The sequence below is a fragment of the Mesoplodon densirostris genome, chromosome 8 (assembly GCF_025265405.1).
Source record: "Mesoplodon densirostris isolate mMesDen1 chromosome 8, mMesDen1 primary haplotype, whole genome shotgun sequence".
Lineage (NCBI taxonomy): Eukaryota > Metazoa > Chordata > Mammalia > Artiodactyla > Ziphiidae > Mesoplodon > Mesoplodon densirostris.
The window spans coordinates 100,001,112-100,020,857 of NC_082668.1; the positions used below are offsets into that span (position 1 = coordinate 100,001,112).

The following is a 19,746-nucleotide window of genomic DNA, read 5'->3' on the forward strand; positions in this document are numbered from 1 at the left end:
AGCACTTAGCATACTACATCAGTACTTGCTGAATGAATGAATGAGAATGAGAAGTGGATTTCTCAATCATGGCGCAATCTCTGGTCACAAGTCCACAGTTTACAATAGTAGATATTTTTCTTTGTTGCTCAAAATTAGAAATACTTACAATTTATAAGCTACACAAAGGTACTAAGTATTTAGTGAGCTCCCATAGGGATAACCATAGACTAGGAAATGGAGCAATGGCAATCACCTGCTGCTGCAAACTTCGCCATTAAAATGACCTGGTCCAAATGCCAGCATCATACTCAGGGAGCAGAGTGATTGCTTTTTGGCTATCTTTTAAGTAATAACATTATTTCTAGTAGTTCTCAGTAACTGTTTTTAACTTTGTGCAGGTTTCCCCCTAACTTTTATTTTGAAACTTTAAAAATCAACATGCATTCTCTGATTGTAAACTGACACTGCACAGAAGATTTAAAACTTTACAGATCTCTCAGGCAACTGCCTTGAACATTTACTCCGTGTGCTTTATTGGGATAACAAGTAAAGTGGCATCAACAACCTCCCACTTTCTACTCAGGGATTTTACTATCAGTAGATTCTAACATACTTTAGACTATTAAAAACAGATACTTCACACATGTTTTGGGATTCATATATTGAGGGACTCAACATGGACTCAATACAAATTTTCTAGTCCACATAAGTTTCAATAGACTTCTAAACTGGAAACCAGTTTGATGAAGTTTGGAGGAGGGTTACTGATATTCATCCATAGCAGCCCGGTGGTGGTGTTTTCTGCCTGCTTGGTCATCAGAGTTCATGGGTAGCAGTCAAGGTGACAGGGACACAGAGCGAGGCTCTAACCAAGGAACAAGTGATTTCCCATGACTACGCAGAGACTGACAATCAGGCAAGGCTGACTCAGCGTTTGGCAGTTTTCTTATCACTTGATTCCTCTTGCCCTGAAAAGTTTCGTGGATATTTCAACTACACTGATTATTTCTTTGTCTCTGCTCCTCAGTGTTCTTTCCTTAGCTCTACATATTTGGTTTAATGTAATCAAGACTAAGACAAAAAATTTCACTAATAGAGTTTCTAGTAGCAAGAATGGGATAAACACGCTTGTCCTAAATGAGTCAGAATCATTCTGTGGTGCACACAACATCTTATTTAAATTCACTTACACTACTTAACAAAATCCCACTAGGAACTAGACCTCTAGGCCTTTTTAATAGAGTCAGACAATCTCAAATGCTAGAGGAAAGGAAAGAACAAGCAGTTGGAGTTTCTTCTCTCTAGACAACCAAGTCAAACCAGCTCCGTGCAGGAACACCATTTATGTCTTGGTTTTGTAAACTAAATTCTGTGATTACAGTGAAAACCCAGCTCTGAACAAAAGGGTTTTTTCTTTTTTAAAGGCATGTCCAGCTGGAGCCAGACAATTCTGAAATAGATCCCAGCTGTTTACATTATTGCAACACAAGAACAACTAAATACTACCAGGAAAGAACTATCAGTAGTAAATTCTTGTTTAAAGTTGTAGGTAGACAGAAAGCCAAATCCTTCAAGACCACTCCCACTCAGCAGTAGCTTAGAAAGGGTAGTAAAAGGAAGACATTAATTCTGACTTGCCGTTTTAACTGGCCCAGCTATCAACACTATAAGTCTTTTGGTGTCTTATATTGTTCCAAGCATAAGCATGAGCATTTGCTACAGTGTGTATTTCCAAGTTGGAAAAGCTAGCCCTTCTCCAAGAACTTCAAAAATCTGCCAGTTTTGAGATAAATGTTTCATGTATTTCTTCCATAATCATAATTGTGGATTGTGTATTTTGTCTCACATTTAGTTTTTTTGCCTTTTTATAAATGCAAGCAGGTATAGATATTTCTATAAAGTCTCATTTTCATTACACAGCACAAAGCAAGTACTATTTAAAGTATAAAAAAAGTACTCAAAGAGTAACATAACCAGATGGCAATTTCCTTTAATCACAATAATCATCACTATATTGCTAATTAATTTGGTAGTATTTTTAATTATATGCTTTGTTACCAGTAAAATGAAAAATAGTACATATCTAAAAGTTAGATTGAATGTTATTTTCTAGGTAAATAAATTTCCTGTTTTACTCTGTGCCCAGCATTATCTTCCAAGAGCACATGTATTTTTAAACAATTTATATTTATATTCCATTATAGTATATTCTCTCTTAATACTCATATTTATAAATTATACATTTGAATTTGGTTTTCATTTCAGCACCTGACCAAAAGCAAAACATTTCAAGTATAAATATTTAGTCTCTCAAGATGAAATGGATTCATTTTCCTTTAGTATATGTGCATAGTATGTATGTTTTATTTGGATATTCTTGTCTTCAGAGACCTAACAAACCTATCCAATAATATTTTATATAAATATAAATGCTAATTCTGATTGGGTAGCAGTTCAGAATCAAAGCCAAAGTTCATTTTCTCACCTGATGTTATGTCAATGTACTGTTAAACAGTACTCTTGAACTATAAATTTGTGTGTGTATATGTGCATCTGTGATGAAGCTATGTAGTTGAATATACTTTCTGAAAATAAGGCTGCAGGGAGTGAATTGGTGAAGGATGTCTTTCTCAATCTTACACAAGTAGTAAACTGGGTGACATTTACTATTTATAACAGATGAAAACCAGATGAGAATTTTTTTCTGCCCTAACCTCTGATGATTAGATAAGCTCAGTTTCTTTAAATGCTGTGCTTAATATTTAAACTGAATCTTATTTAAAAAGATAGTCTAGGATGAACTGATAAAGACATTCCAGATGCAATCTTCCAGAAATGACAATATAAACTTAATCTCTTGAAGAATAAATTTAGGCAATATGCCAGATTTTGAAAGTCAAATGCTTTCAGATGATAACTAGTAAGTTTCTCGTAACACGTAATATTTAATTTTTTATACCAAAATTCTCTATTCACAAATGTAATCTTCACAGTTACATGAGAATATAAACCATTATTTTAAAAAATAAAAACTTAAAAATTTGAAAATAAAAATAAGCAACCTATTTCCCAGGGCAGATGAAATGATCCAAAAGTTTTACCTTCTTTTTGCAGAAACAAATACTGAAAGCAGTTAACCAAGACCAGTTAACCAAGATCAAAAGAGAATAAATGAGTGTATAGTTTTGGATATGTTGAGGTTCTGATGCCTGTGTTAGTGAAGGATTTCCTAGCCTTAAAGAAGTAACAATTACCTTGCGGGACTACTAACATTTAAGAAGAAGGTAGTAAATGCAGAAAAATAAAATACGAAGGAGACAGAAGGAGGAGTAATTAAATGCAGCAGGGAGGTCACTGGTAGAATGATATCTCAGAAGCCAAGAGAAGTTGAATCCTCAAGAAAGAGTAAATATTTAACAATGGCAAAGACTGAGGAACGGTGAAATAAGATTAAAGCTTAAGAAACACCAAGCTGGTGTTTGGATGAGGCCAATCAAAGGTCATCTATAAACAGTTTTGGTAAGGAGACTGGACTGGAAGTCATATCAGAGTAGGTTGTTGAGTGAACAGGATGTGAGAAAGTGGGACCAGCAGTTTAGACAGCTCCTTTCTTAAAGGATGAAATACAAGCAAGAAGCATATGCACGGTTAAAGGAGTTTTTTGTTTGTTTGTTTATTTTTAGGATAGAAGATACTTGACTACATTTGAGTCCATTTATAAACTGAGGGGAAGAAGGCACTAGAGAAAGGATAAAATGAAGTTCTAGATATGAGAGCAGAGGCAGATCCTAAGAATTCTGGAATTGGAGATGTGTGTGGAAATCCTTCCAAGACCATCAGCACTCCCAACGCCGCCCCCCCATCCTGCTCTATTTCTCTCTTCTCCACAGCATCGAGACCTTCATTACACTATATAATTCACTTTTTGTTACCTTTACCATTTGTCTTCTTCACCTCTCCACCTCAGTCTCCTTTGTGACCTCTTCATTTCCTGCTATTCCCACTTATCCTTTAAATCTAAGTGTCCTCCCAGGACTATAAAGTTCACAGGGGCAGAGATCTTTATCTTTTGTTCATTCATATATTTCAAGCACCTACAACATGGTGCCCACTCAACAAATACTTGCTAAATGAAAAGATGTTGGAGTGTAGAAATTAAAATTTGCTGGGGTTAGCTTGAAAGATTTTATTCCTTTTTCTGCAAAGTAGGAATAATTAAGCTGTAATTTATAAGGAAAGTAAGCTCAAGAGGGATTTCATATATACTGAAAGGTAAACATTCACGATATAGATCAGAGGTTATTTATGGTAGTCCGAGAGCCCCATTTAAGTTCATGATTTGTCTATCCCACATACTAATTTATTTTTCTTTTTAATTAGCTACCATCGTTTAAACATTAGATTTAATGCAGCAATTCAGATGTACTGCTTGTCTTGGAAAGCAGGAGGATGTGGCAATACTTGACTCATATTTCAGCATGACAACAATCACCTGGATCTGATTTGAGGCTGTCCCTGCACCACCACCACCCAGGACACAGGTTCACAAGATGAAGCATGTGATCTTCATTTGCCAAAGTCCTCACCATTCACTATGGTATCCTTAACCCCTAAGTCTGCTGTCAATTTCCATTTATTATTGAACTTGAGCTAATGTTTTGTATAGTATGGCTGCTTCATCTCTCCTGGCCTTTTAGGCAAATGTGCTTGCAATCCATGACATTGATAGTATTCAACTAACAAGTAATTTGTGTTCCAGTGGGGTTTTCTTTTATCCTTAGAAACAGATTAAACTCCTCACCATGGCTAATTAGATCCTATATGACCTGGCTGCTCCAATCCACTTAACTCCCTTCACAACTCTCCACTTGGCTTTAAATGCACTCCTACTTTCTGTCCTCAATGGCCCTCTTCCTTTTTCTTAAATATATCAAGCTCCCTCCAGACTCTATGCCTTCATATTTTCAGTTTCCTTTACCGCAATTTCTTTCCTTCAGGTAATCAGCATGGCTGGCTTCTAATTCTGTCACACATGCAAATATTTGTCAACAAGCAGCCCCCCTCCGTCAGACCCATAGAAGTTGCTCTGAAATCTCAATGCAACTCAGCCCTCTGTCCTTTTAAGATCTCCAACAAGCGACTTACATGAAAGGTTTACTCAAGGCAAAGGGGACAATTTTCTAGGCGCAGGGTTAATTTAAACTTCTAGTCAGAATCAAGTGACAAAGACCGCACACAGAACAGACTGGAATTCCGAAATTACATTCCACTTTGAAGAATGTGTACTATGAGGTTTACTAGATTCTTAAACCCTGTTCATGCAAATGCAATGAATGTATCCATTCAATGTAACTAGCCAGTAGACGTATCTTGAACACCACTTATTTCCCTGAAGAAAAATTGTTTCTAACATATTATATGCTAATGTAAAATTTTCTGGTATTGATCGGAGTTACAAACGGTGCTCTTCTTATGTAAGTTTTCCATTAGTGTCCTTCAAATGCTAACTCACTCCCTGGAGTGTTAGTTCTGATTAGTGTACCTGAAATACTAATAAACCCTCCCTAAGGGTCGATAAAATTAGCACATTCATTCCTGTACATGTACACACACCACATACTCCATGACGTGTTTTAAAGCACATCATAAGAAACAAAATAATTAGGAATCAATCACTCATACATAGAACAAATACTGAGAATCCTTTCCTCCCTTCCCCTCTCCACACCTTAAACCAATTTTGAGTGAATTGACAAGAAAATAAAAAGTTGGCTTACTGTGGGGCTGAGTGGCTGGTTTACTCCTTAATTCTTTCCATGGAACTGACGGGATTTGAAGAAATTGTTTCTGGCACTCCCATTGTAACTTGAAATGTATTTGGTCACAGAAACAAGGCCAGTGTTGATCTGGCCCTTAAAAGGACGCTCCGCAGCCTGGAGAACAAGCCGAATATGGCGAACAAGGCGAACATGGCGCCCGTGGCACGGGGTGCTGCGCACAGCGTGGCACGGAGCGCGTGGCCCGAGGTCTGCATTCTATGCGCCTGCGCAGCGTCTCAGCGCCGGGGTCGGAGGCTGCGGGGGTTGCTGTGTTCGCCCCGGGCCCTGGAGACTGAGGGCGGGCGGCTGGTGGACGCCTTGCAGGCGCTGCTCACCAGCCCACCTCCGTTCTCCGAGCGTAAATTAACAGACACCCTTGAATGGATAATAACAGAAAACGCTGTTGGAATAGTGTGGGGATCGGCAATTTTGCACATGAAGCTTTGGAGCTGTTGTTTACTGTAGTTTGCGTGAAGCTGGGACAAAATTGAACATACTCATTCGGTGCTTTGGAAAGTGCGAAAGCTGCTAGTGAACGCTAGTCTCCTTTCTCAGGAGAAGTAACTGAAATGAATGCAGCTCTAGCAGAAAATCCAGGGCTTGTCAACATATCTTGTTATGAAGATGGTTGGCTGATCAAGATGACACTCACAAACCTTTCAGAACTAGATATGTGAAGAAGCATATGAGAGATACATAAAATGTATTGAGGAGTGAAGATGGAACCCCTAAATAAACTAGTTTGAAACAACTTAATCTAGCATAGTTGTCTTAAGTTAGTGATGGAGAGATTTTTAAAAAGCAACTTATAGCAAGAGGAACTACTTGCCACGTTACCTGAAGAAAATACCCCTTAACTTCCTAATGACTTCACTTAAACACTATGCATCTTTTTCACAGCACCCTATAATTTTTAGGATAGGCTCCAGTTATAATATTCAGAATTCCTGAAACTGTGGTAAACCTAGTTATAAAAATTATGTAATTCAAAGATAACATTGTTATCTTAAGCCTTATATAATACTGTAACTTGCTTACAGCCATGCCTGTATTTGGGTCAAAATACCTAATGATCTTCCCATTAGAAATAACTGGCAGTGGAGAAGAGTTTTTGTTAGTTGTACAGTGTCAGATAAAGAACAATACTGTCTTAATTTTGCAATATACTGTGTTTGCTGGTGCTATTTTTATACACTGAAGCAACAGCCTTGCAGGAAAATAAAGTTTAATAATAAAATATTCAACTTCTTAATTTAAAAAAAATGGAACCGTTGCTTCTGCATTTCTGTATCTTTATGGGTTAAATAGGCACTGAAGGCTTCCCTGAATAACTGTCATGAAACCTGAACTATATTCTTCCCATTTTTCTCTTCCTGCTTCTTGGAGTATATTTATTGCACACAGATGTAAACAGCAATGTAGAATTTACCAACAATTTCATAAGATAAAATGATGGGAGGGTTTAATATCAGATACTCCAAAGTAAACTCTCTTAAAATCTTCGTGAGTGATCTCTCTTCTTTCAGGTCTGTCTTCCAGGTCCCTCCTGCCTCTCTTGTGATCCAGCAGATGTCCTCTCTTCTCTCCCTTCCCTCAGATGCTGCCCAGCTCCTGTGGATTCCATCCCTTCTCTTCCAAAAGCAAATGTGTTTCTTTTCTTTCACATGCATAATAACCTACCTTTTTTTTTTTTTTCCTGAATCCTTGGTGCCAGTGATGGCACAGGCCCCAAAGCCCAGCATCCACTGAATGAATGAATGTTTATCAAAACAGCAAATGTAGGTCCTCTGGAGGATTTGCATGTCAGCAGTCTTGAAAAATAAAACAAAATTCCTCACATTTTACATGTCTTTATAGAAAAATAGATTGAGTTCTAAACACCTTACAAGCATGTTTGTGGAACACAAGCTCTTCTTAATTTGGAGACTTCATAAGTACAAGAAATAGAAAAAACAATGCTCATTAAGTTTGGATTTTCTTCAAGTATGATGGTTGTGGCTTCTTATGATGATATTTGGTATGTAGCAAAAAAGGTACAAGCTGTTCTGTCTCAACACATACCAATCACACTTATTTGTGTACAGAGTATTAACCTAAGAACAAATATCTAAAAATAATTGGGCTATCATAATAAGTGCCCTAAAATAACTTTGTTAAAAAAAAACCTGAAAAATTTGATTCAGTAATTGACTCTTCAACAGATGTAATCTGTCTTTCTACATTCTTTTGGCGATTACATTTTCTAGGAAAAAAAGAATCAAGACTAAGTTCATTTGCAATTTTGCAGTAATATTGGTGCAGGAAGTAGTTCAGGAGGAGTAGGACATTTCCATAATTTATGGAAAAAGTACTTCAGAATATTTGAAATTAGTACAGTCGTGGAAAAATATCTGCCTTATTCCTAAGTAGCATCAGCTCTACAAATAGGCAGAGAAAAAGCAGCTGTCTAAATATTATGATGTAAGGAGAAATATAAAGTCCTGATTTTCTGAATCATCTCCATCTATTATTGTCTTTCTTGACACCTGGATTAAAATTGCCATCACTTGAAACTTTCTTTGGACTATGAGAAAAGAAGCCATATTCTTCAGGAAAAAAAAACCTGTCAAAATGTTTATCATATTATACTGCAAGGGAATGGAGATAAATCTTCAATTAGGAATACATTGTGACTAGAAGAATGAGATCTTGGCCCAACAGGAATGAGAAATTGGATGTCATAGTGGGAAAAGAACTACAGTTGACCATTGAACAACATAGGTTTGAATTGCTTAGTTCCACTTACACATGGATTTTTTTTTTCAGTAAATACATACTACTGTTGTCAAACCCAAGTTTGTGTGCCTGACACATGGTAAGGCCAAACAAACCAAAACGCCAGCACTTGGAGTGGAGAAAGGATTATTTATTGCAGGGCCATGCAAGGAGAACAGGATGGCTCATGCTCAAAAGACCTGAACTCCCGGATGGGTTTCAGGGAAGAGATTTTTATAGGCAGGATTTGGAGGGAGGTCTGCAGGGTGTGTGACTTTCCTCTGATTGGCTTGTGGTGAGGTAACAGTGTGGTGTTCCAGGAATCTCAACCATCAGCCTTCTGGTTCCAACCAGCCTGGGGTCCACATTCTTTGCTCAGCCTGAAGTTACCATCCTCCACCTGGGTGGGGGCCTTACTTCCTGTAGAAGAACTCAGAGATATGTATCAAATTGATATGCACGTCCCCCTAGGAGGAACCAGGATCAGGCCCCATGGCTGCACTGCTGTTTCTTTCTGCATTCCCTCACTTTCCTAATTAGTAACTGTTTGAATCTGACCTTTGGGACTCAGGGAAGGTCTAGGAGGCTGAAAGCCTTTGCTTACAAACAAGAAATGGGGGACATGGAAAGGCTTTTATGCTTGGCAGTTCTCTATAGGGCCCTGCTCATTTTCACTAGTGTACTACATGATCTGTGGTTGGTTGAATCCGCAGGTGCAGAATTTGCAAATATAGAGAGCTGACTGTAAAGTTATATGTGGATTTTTGACTCTGTGTGTGTGTGTGTGTGTGTGTGTGTGCTGGGAGTGGGGATGGGGGTTGGTCCCCTTAACCTCCGTGTTGTTCAAGGGTCAACTGTAGCGTCAAATTCAGGAATTTTGGGTTCTGATATTGACTTGCCAAGCTATGTTGGGCAACCCATTTAATTATTGGCAGACACAACTTTCTAGCTGTGAAATGGGAATAATAGCAGTAGCCCATTCCATGTTACAGTGTAATGTTGAGAATAGAATGATATATATACTTTTTGCCCTGAAAAATTTAAAAGCATTGTAATAATATGTTATTACTATTATTACACATGATGATAAGGAGAATAATAGGGGCAACAGAAGGGAGCCCCACTGTAGTTTAGATAGTATTAATGATAAATATTGGTAATATAGGACAAAGGTGCAAAGGAAGGAAAGAGGATGAAGCTTCCAAAGTAATCCTCCAGGCCAAGACAGATTGGATGCCCCACGAAGAGGTTGGGGTAAGTCATGCTTAAACTGAACCTCACTTTTATCTAAAATTAACTATGATCATAGTACAAGGATCAATTAGGTGAGTGGGAAAATATAGATGAACAAAAACAACAAAATAAATGGTATCAAGAATTATAGATTCTGTTTACCTGTATTTTCAAAACCAAATTGAAATAATGATGAGGAGAAACTCAAGAGCTAATTTTGGGGGGAATTTTAAAAAAGTTTTTCTTTGCTATGTTTTCCTAGAATCTTCAGGAGATTGCTTTTAATGTGTTATGATATCATTTGTGTCAATGTCTGGCATGTCTTCTCCACAATTCACTGAAGTAAGTGTTTACTCTGAGAAAACTGACAAATTTTAAGCATTCTAAAACCTAGGTTGTGACAATTCTGGGCAAAATACTTCTTTTATAATCACTCAAATTCTGTCATCTGGTTATTTACAGATCCACACATTGAGCACTGACCATGAACGCTTAAGGCTTTGTAGTAACAAAATTATTGCCTCAGGAACCAAAGAAAGCATGAAACCAGTTGTGATGATTTTGACCCCTGACCTGAAAGTCTGATATTCATTCTTCAAAAGGTGCCTTGCCTGTGGGGAGACAATTACTGTCTTTGTAAAAAAAATGTCCTAAATGTTTTTTATTACTTTAGTTCCAATCATTAGTGTAAGGTTTAGATTTAACTTGAAGGTCACTCCTGAGACATAACGGAATATTTTCCATTTTTGTCTGGTTCTCAGCTCATCATAACTTGCATTCAAAGATGGAGGTATGGGGGGGGAAAGGAATACCCCAGTTGCCTTTCATTTTCCTTTTCTGTCTTCCATCCCAGAAGGAGATCACAGGGAAGACATAAGAAAGAGAGAATAGACTATTTGGGACACTTTGGGTTTCACATGTCAAAACTCAAATCTAATTAGCTTAGGCAAAAGGGAAATTTGTTGAAAGATTACTTGGTTACTTTATGCTATTAAGGGAAAACAAACTACTAGGAAAGAAAGGAAAGGAAGCTGAGCCTCAGGAAACAAAGAGAATCAAAGTCTGCCATCTCTTCCATTTCCTTTATTTTACCTGTCCATTTCATCCTCCCTATGGTCCACTGCAGACCAGCTATCTCCTTAAGTAGGAAACCTGGCCATCAAGAGCAAACAAGTTTAACATCATACACCATACATAAATTAAAAACTCTCTTATAATGACTTGGTTTCCGACAGTAAGATCATGGGGGAAGGATTATACTTAACCCAGCATGGGTCAGATACCCCTGGCTTTGGCACAGTGGCCAGAGGACAAGATAATATAAGAAACAGGCAGTGCTGATTGTTACCTGGTGTTTGGAGTGGGGAGAAGAGTGGTTCCTGAAGGAAAGTAAGTGGGGAGAATAGTCATTCCCTATAAGCAAGGGAGAGTAGAGAAAAGACTAAACAATAGACACTCATTATAAAGAACAAATCAGGAATATCTGGGGGATAATGTTACTTGTTGAGAGGTAAATCTTTCTTAGAAACTTAGAAAATTATACCCCTTATTTCCACCCACTTCTAATTATTTTCTGGTAGTACTGTTGGTGAATTTCCAGAACATGCAGCCTCCAATTATAAAAAAGGATTGTGCTCAGAAACTTGATTTGTAAGGGATTTGGAACTGAGAATACATAGAATCAATGCCTTTTTTTTTTAGGCCAATTTATAGAAACACAGTCTATGATATTGCTTAAATTATTATACTAACTGTCCATTTCAATCTCACAAAACATCCATTAGAGAATCTTCCTAGAGTGTCCAGCTTCCACATACCATGGAAGACATTTTACCTCTTAGTGGTTTTGCATGGACATCAGGCAGCCAGGTTGTGGTTGGGTAAGAGAAGGCGGGAAGGGAAGTCACCTGGGACTCCCAGGCACCAGCATTTTTGTCACTTCCTGTGTCTGGTATGGCACAAGGCAGAGAATACAGAATAAAGTCCGAAAAACTGTGTTCTGGATTGAATGATTGCTCTTCGCTGTGGAACTTCAGAAAACAGGCCTTGGTTCACATCTTAATATGATGGTGGTGGTGGCAGTGTGTTTGTGTGTGTGTGTGTGTGTGTGTGTGTGTGTGTGTGTGTATGTATATATGTTAAGAGGCAGTTGGACTGTCCTTTGAACTCAAGGCTGCTTTTTAAAGTTCTTTCGACCCTGTAAGGTCATGCTTCTATGATTGAGAAAAAGCTCTTTTCTCAATCTAGGTCTCTAGGCTAATATAGTTTGTGGGGAGGTGACTAGAAGGGATTAGAACAGGGGTATAGGCTATTCTTCTTCCATGTCCATTGGTTTATATGGCTCCCTTACTAAAGTCTTCTGGAGGATAAAGGGGTCTGGTCATGTTCCTTTCTTGAGGTTCCCTATATTAACAAATGAAGAGATGCCAAAACAGGATTGCAAAAATGATGGAATTGTCAATATTTTCATTTGACAACAAAATTTACAATATGATATAATTGAACTATTCATAATTATAATATTTATAAAAAAAAGAATAAGTCATGGTATGATCCAGGTAGTATGGTCCAGTAATCAGATGTATGTGCGAAGTTTTATGAGTGGTACTTTAAAAAAGTATTGTCAATAAACTTGTCAATAAATATGTCAATAAATATATCTGTTATTGTCTATACGAACATTTGGAGATAATATCAAAAGTCTAAATCATGGCCAGTTTTGCATAAGAGGCCCTAGCCAAATGGCCCCTCTGGTATCTTCTCTGAGAGGCCCAGCTACCTTGTGTTAGCAAATTGGAGACTGTTTCTAGTCAGTGTATCAAGGCAGAAATAATAGTGCTGTTCATTCTCAATAATTTCATTTTATCTCTAAAAATCTGATGGTTACTCTCAGTTTTATATATATTTATTCTATTTATATATATAGATAGATTTTTTTCCCTCAGAGTAGTGTCTATTATTTGAGGAAGAAATGAAATAAATATCTAAGAAAAGGTAAACAGACTAGATACACAGTAAGTTAAGGGAACAAACTGAAAAAAATTTCAAATAATTTTGGGTGTGCTAAGCCATAAACATACTTTAAGAGAATTTTGCCTCTGAAACAATGAAATTCAACAAGGGTTTTTGAAAAAGCTTCCATTAATTTTTATTAATAATTTTAGAATTTTTCTAATACAAAGGTGATTGTAAATTGAATGCAATGTATGTATACTGAAAGTAAGATTGTTTTTGCTTTCAAGAGAAGAATTTGGAAATGTAAAAGCTGTGGTTTTAGGGCAATTAATTTATAATGTCTGAGCGGGGTTGGAGTGTTCTAATTTTGGTATTGAAAAAATTTTCACAAGTAACTGATACTCATGTGTTGAGAAACTGAGTAAATTAGGTAAGTAAATACATATTTTCCCTAATTATTACATTTTAATATTATAGGGCAGAAATAACAGAAAATTACCATTTTAAGCAAAAATGTTATTACTATTATTCCTTCTTCATGTAAAAAATATAAAATGGCTACTCACTATAGAATTTGAGTATGTAATTGCTCCTTTGCATCAAGTATTCTTAATAAAATCAAAATTTGAAAAGAAATAAAAAGAAATAAAAGAAGTGGTATCAGCTCATCCAAGGAGAGTTTGTTAAAGATCTACGTAAAAAGAAGAGAGACTGTGATTTTACACGTGGGAGACAAGTAAAACAGACCAACTGTAGGGCAGCAAATCAAAGAAGAAAGTAGGTCAGCGAGCCCCATGGTGATACAATGAATTGCTATTATTTAAAGGGATGGTCAGAGAGTAAAACTGCCTGTGCACAAGAATGACTATGAGAACAATGGTAAATCTGAACAAAAAAAGCAGGTTCAGAGCAAGAGTTGCAAAGCTCAGCGTGTGAACTGCAAGTCCTTGGGTCAGGCGGAGGATATAAAACAGAACAATCTCGTCATTCAGAAGCTTCCTGGCAGCCAGGGCCAGCAAGCTGTGTAATGAGAAACAAACTGAGCTGAGGCCCTCCACAGAGAAAAGGGGAGGAAAACAGCCTCAGGATACAGAGAACTGAGCTGATTTTGAGACTGCATGTAACTCTCAACTCATCAGGATTAGCACTTTCCCATAAAAGAAAATTTTAAGTAACAGGAGAATCACTGAGGAGACCAAAATACTTAATCAAATCCATTTACATTACTTATATTGTGAAAGCCATGTACCCAATGGGATTAATTAACTGGTTTGGTGATCAGAACATTATATACTGGGGAAAGTACCATTTCTCCTTTCCATCTTTAAGATTTACTGCCTATTTTCTTGGACTAGGTGGAGTTTCAGAATCATAATTGCTAAGTGAGTCTAGATTGGTAATCTAAAATACTATAGGAGACTGAGAAGAACAAACTAACTCCAGGCCAAAAATAATCTACCTTTTCTATTTATTATAGGAGATGTGACTTAAAGGGATTGAGCAGAAGTTCATTTATCTGAAAAAAAATTTGGCTACGTTGAAAAGTCTTTATATGTTGAACAGGGAATATTTTTCAAGAAAGTGAGATTGAAGTTAGTCATTTCTTTACTTAAAATGCACTGAGCATCTATAATGTTCAGGCTTTGTTCTGGGCTCTGCTGATCAGTCAGTAAACAAAACAGAGTATTGACTCTGATTTCATGGTGCTGATATTCTAGCAGGAGGCATACCATAACTCCATAAATAAAGACATATGACACCAGGGAGTGATCAATGCTCTAAAGGAAGGAAAAAAATATGATAAATCACCATAAGTGGACTGAAAGTAAGGGAAAGAAAGAGATGGGATGTTTTAGATGGGACGGTCAGTGGTCTTCTCTGAAATGATGACATCTCAGCAAAGACCTGATTGGCCAACTGAGGTGAAGAAAAAAAAACATGTGGGTCCCTCAGAAGAAGAGGAATCCAGTAAAGAGAGCAAGGAGGACAGGCCTGAGGCTGTTTGAGGTCTACGTAAAATACCAATGTAGGCAAGCAAGTGAGGGAGGGTTGGAAGGAGATAAGTTCAGAAGGAGACAGAACCTAATCATGAAGCATCTTAATGATTATAAGTTTATGGTGAGGCATTTGAATTTCATTCTTAAGATAATGAGAAGTCATCAAAGATTTTCATTGGAGGAATAAAGTAATTTTTTAAAAGATTATTCTGTAAATTTTGGGGGAATTAACTGTAGGGTGGAAGGAGAGAAAGTGGGGAAGCAAGTTAGAAGGCTCTTGAAGTCCTCTAGGTAGAGATTAATGATGGATGGGACTAAGGTGGTAGTACTGGAACTGATGAAAAATGATTAGACTTGGGATACAATTTTGCATGTAGAGCCTTCAAAATTTGGTCATGTATTGGAAGAGGAGTATGAAAGGAACAAGAAGAGGCAAAGAATACACTGGGCCTGAGAATATTCTGTTAACTAAGATGGAAAAGATTTGGAAAAGAGAAGGTTGGTAGGGGCCAGGTGCTTGTTTCTCTTTGTTTGAAGATTGGGGACAGAATCAAGATCATGTTCTGGATATACTAAATTTGGGATGCCTATTAAACACTTAAAAGTCAGAACACAGTTAGGCTGTTGGTTTTATGAACCTGAACTCAGATGAGGGATTGGGACTGATAATATACAATTGGAAATCATCAATTTACACATTATATTTAAAGCAATAGTATTGGATGAGATCACCTAGGAGGTGAGTACAAATAGAGAAAACATTCAATAACCAAGTCCTGGAACTGGCTGGCATGTAGGGTGAGAATGAGTAGGACTGTCTAGCTGAAAAGACCAAGGAGTACTCAATAAGGTAAGTGGAAAAACAGGTGTGTTTGGTCATCTTGAGGTCAAATTAGTGTTTCAACAAAAAGAAGTGGCCACTTATGTTAAATGCTGCCAAGATTTTGTCTAAAATGGTGTGAAACTGACCACTGGATTTCCCCAGATGGAGTATGTTGGGGAAACTTGACAAGAACTATTAATGGAGTGATTAACATAGAAGTCTGATCGGAGTATGTTAAGGAGAGGTTATAACATGACCCAGTCTATTTATTATACTATAATGAGTTTTGCTCTAAAGTTTTCTAAAGAAGAGAGAAGGGGCAGTGACGAGAGGTGGAGTGGAGTCAAGAGACAGTTTCTTGAAATGGAAGAAATTAAAACCTGTTTTTGTGGTTATGGGACTATTTTAGTAGAATGGAAGAAACTGATGATGCAAGAAAGAGAGGTCATAATTTTAGGAGAATTCTTTGAAAGGGTAAGAGATATTGTGAAAAAGAGGGGTGGAAAAAATGAGAGGTGAGGCTTATGAGAGGAGGCAGAGATATGGGCATTGATTCAAATATCTTGGTAGATTTGGCCATGCTGTTGTCAATTCATTAATGATTACTTCAATTATCCCTGAAAAAATCAGCTGAGTGTGAAGAGAGTATGGGGTTACTGGAGGTTTGAGGAGTGAAAAATCTTACAGTCTGACAATCTCTGATGCATTTAGACCAGTGATGTTCAAAGTGATTCTTGATACAGGTGGCTGAATTAATACCATAAGGCTGACTGCCCCCCCAACAATCAGTGGGAAAGAGCTTTTATAGGTGGAGGGAAGGGGTTACATGCAGAAATAGCACAGTCATCTCTAACAGTCATCTTGAAATTGGCCATGCGGTGGACTGATCAGTGTCATCTTGATTGTTTGAAGCACAGTTAGTCTTCAGTTCCAGGGTCGGTTTGTTCCCATTTCTTTGAGGCCAATTCTCAGAATTATGGCAGCTTATGTCATGGCTACAGTCTGATTCATCATGTAGTTAACTTCTTCCACCTGGTGGGGGTTTCAGTCTCTACAAGACAGCTCAAAGGATATGGCTCAGAACATTATCTACAGCCCTTGAGGAGAAACTAAAGGTCCTTGACTTTGCTTGATGACTAAACTATTATTTGGTCTTGTTTGACTGCTTTCCTTTACTTCTGCATTTTTTTTCACTTCTCTGATTAAACTTATTCTTTGGCTAAGGTTTTTCTACAGACAAAAGGCAGGCTGAGGAAATGGAGGAAGGACCATAGGGCCCTGCTGCATTTCAAGGCTATGGTAGCCAATAGAGACCATTGTTGCTTCAATAGGAAGGTACTCTCCTTGGAAGACAGAGACTTCTAAAATGCCAGCACAGGACATCCTTCTGTGGACACACTTAAAAAACACAGGCATCATTTGTTCTGTGGCTTTAAATGCAACTCTCCTTTTGTTATTTTATTTTTAGTGCTTTCAAGGCTAACCACGGACTCCTGTTTATTGATGCATTCTTTATTTTAGATATGCTATTGTGTTCAATCAATGGCAGTCAAGTCCGGCAGGTGAGGGAGCCATTCTGTCTCTTTCTAAAGTGAAATTGCCCAACACTGTTTAGCTCCATTATGTGTAGGCTTAAAAATTTAACTTTACTTCTGAGTTCATGGAATGCATTAGCTTTGAAGAGAAAGGGGGTATTAGAAGGGCACTTAGCTGTAGAGAGCAAAAGAGGCAGTCAGTCTATCAAAGTGATTCTCACCCTAGGCTGAATAGCAGGATCCTTGCCAAATTAAAAAACATATTCTTGCCTGGTTCCAACCTCAGACTTACTGATAAAGATGTGGGCACTTTACATTTTGATAAGTGAGACTAGATTACTCTCCAAAGATATTCTTTGAATTCACACTTCTAATGATAGCAGGTAAGTATACCTCCTCCCCTATCTTCTCCTCAGCATTTACTGCTAAATCTAGGTTTTACTCTTGGGCAACAGCTTTGGTAAAATATACGATGGGTAAAATATACATAAATATATACTACTTATGAATACATATGAATTCCATATAAACATGCTGCCCCTATTCCCATGTATGATGAAGAGAGAAGCATATTACACATTTATTCTTCTGCAGAGAAATGCTTCTCTAAGTAATGGGTGGTTAAGTGAAATGATCCTGTGTTGATTTGCAGTTTATATTAACTGAACAGTCATCATATTAGAGCAGAGATCAACTGTGCTGTTTATATGTAATTTACTCCAAATGAAGTAGAAAGGGATAGATTTAAGATGAGTTCAGGACATAATGTGTGTTTAGCTTTGGGATGAAATCAATATGTCACTTGATCTCTGTGACCCTCAGTATATTAATGTATAGCTATTTATTATAAATGAATGACAAGAAGATTAAACAAAATACATGTGAAAGCATTTTGGGAAATGCAAAGCACATTTTCAATCAGAGGTGGTGGGCCTTTACTGAGGAGACTTGATGTCCCATATTATAGCTTAAATTATAGTCCCTGAGTATATCTAGCATGATTTTTTGGATAAAATTTGAAGGATCAACATACAAGCAACCATTAGAAAAATCATTCTTTTAGGGCCACTGAACTCACTCTTTTGTAAATAGTAGGCCTTCAGAAAACTAATGCTTGTTAAATGTATTTTTCAAATAATTTTCTTATATAGAAATCAGACTTACTGCTTCCCTTAATCTAACCAGTGTATTGCTCAGTCAACGGCTGTCTCAGTCAACGGCTGTCCAAATTACTATCTCCTGAGTTGGAGCTCTTCTTTCCCACATCAGAACTCTCCAAATGCTTTAATTCTACATGTCTTCATTAAATTAACTTCATTTATTTGCATGCCATCACCCCTGGCCTACATCGCCATCTGATTTGTAGTTGTGCCTCTCTCCTGCTCAACACACAGTAGGAACTTCATTATATTTAACTCCTATTGCTTCTTTTCTAATAACGTGTACATTATTTGTAACTTGGTTCCATTCTGGGACTGTTGCTGGGCAAAGTTAAATTGTACATCTTCCTGCTTACAAACTCTATTAAAAACACTAACAGCAATGATGATAAAAAAGACTGAAAAGTTACATCTATATCTATTAGTTATAAGTTGAAAGAACTTGATAATGAAAAAAGCCTTATGATCTTGAGTCACCACATTTTCCTTCAGGATTTAACTTTGGAAAAGATCAATAACAGTGGTGGTAGATTGAGTCCTGGTGGCCCAGGTGAAGAGCCCCCAGTAGGAATTAGGGGCCCAGGTTTGTGTCCCAGCCCAGCCTATGATTGCAGTGTGAATTTAAGCAAGTCACTTTGCCATCTAAAATTGTCCTTTCATCTTTAAAGTGAAGAGATTAGACTAGGATTCATATTCACAACTATTTGTGAGTCAGAGACCCTCTGAGATTCTGCTGAAAACTATGGATCTTCTTCACTGAAGAGGCACAGAAACAAGTATAAATAGAATTCCAAGAGGGTCAGAGGCTCTCAAAATGCATCCACAAATTCCCCAGAGGACTTTAGAATGATTTCAAACTTCTAATATGTAGTTGAAAAAAAAATGAATCCATTTACATATGCTACTCCCGATGTGAATTGTTTTAAAATGTGGATTTGGGCCACTTACGTCATTTAAAGTTAGAATTACTTTTTTGTAACTTATAGCACTCAGAGCAAAGCAAAATTTTCAGTAGGAAAGAAGATTTCCTTTGTATATGAATAGCATCTCAGGGTTGGTGAGCTTGTTAGCCTTCCCTGCTACTCAATCCAGGGTTCCTTCTCACCTGAGATGGAAATTTAGCTTTGACTTGAACACACACAGTGATGGGGAGCTCACTCACATGCTTGTTGCTGGGCAAACATAAAGAGTTTAGAAATTTTCTTCTTTATATTGAGCCATACAAATGTCCCTGACTTAACAATGGTTTGATTTAAGGTTTTTTGCCTTTACGATGGTGCAAAAGCAATATGAATTCAGAAGAAACCATATTTCGAATTTTGAATTTTGATCTTTTCCTGGGCTAGTGACGTGCAGTAGGATATGGTGTCGTGATGCCAGGTGGGGCACTGAGCCCAGCTCCCAGGTAGCCACAGGGTAATGAGTGTAAACAACAAATACAGTACACTTACAACCATTCTGTACCCATACTACCATTCTGTTTTTCAC

At 37.4% G+C, this 19,746-nt stretch overlaps 1 protein-coding gene and 1 pseudogene across 2 annotated transcripts in view; both read left to right on the forward strand.

Moving 5' to 3' along the window:
* The window catches only part of PPP1R1C (protein phosphatase 1 regulatory inhibitor subunit 1C), a 130,023-nt gene that overhangs the window by 106,073 nt on the left and 4,204 nt on the right, over window positions 1–19,746 (forward strand). The window lies entirely within an intron of this gene.
* LOC132495398 (glycine cleavage system H protein, mitochondrial-like) lies at window positions 5,934–6,518 on the forward strand (annotated as a pseudogene).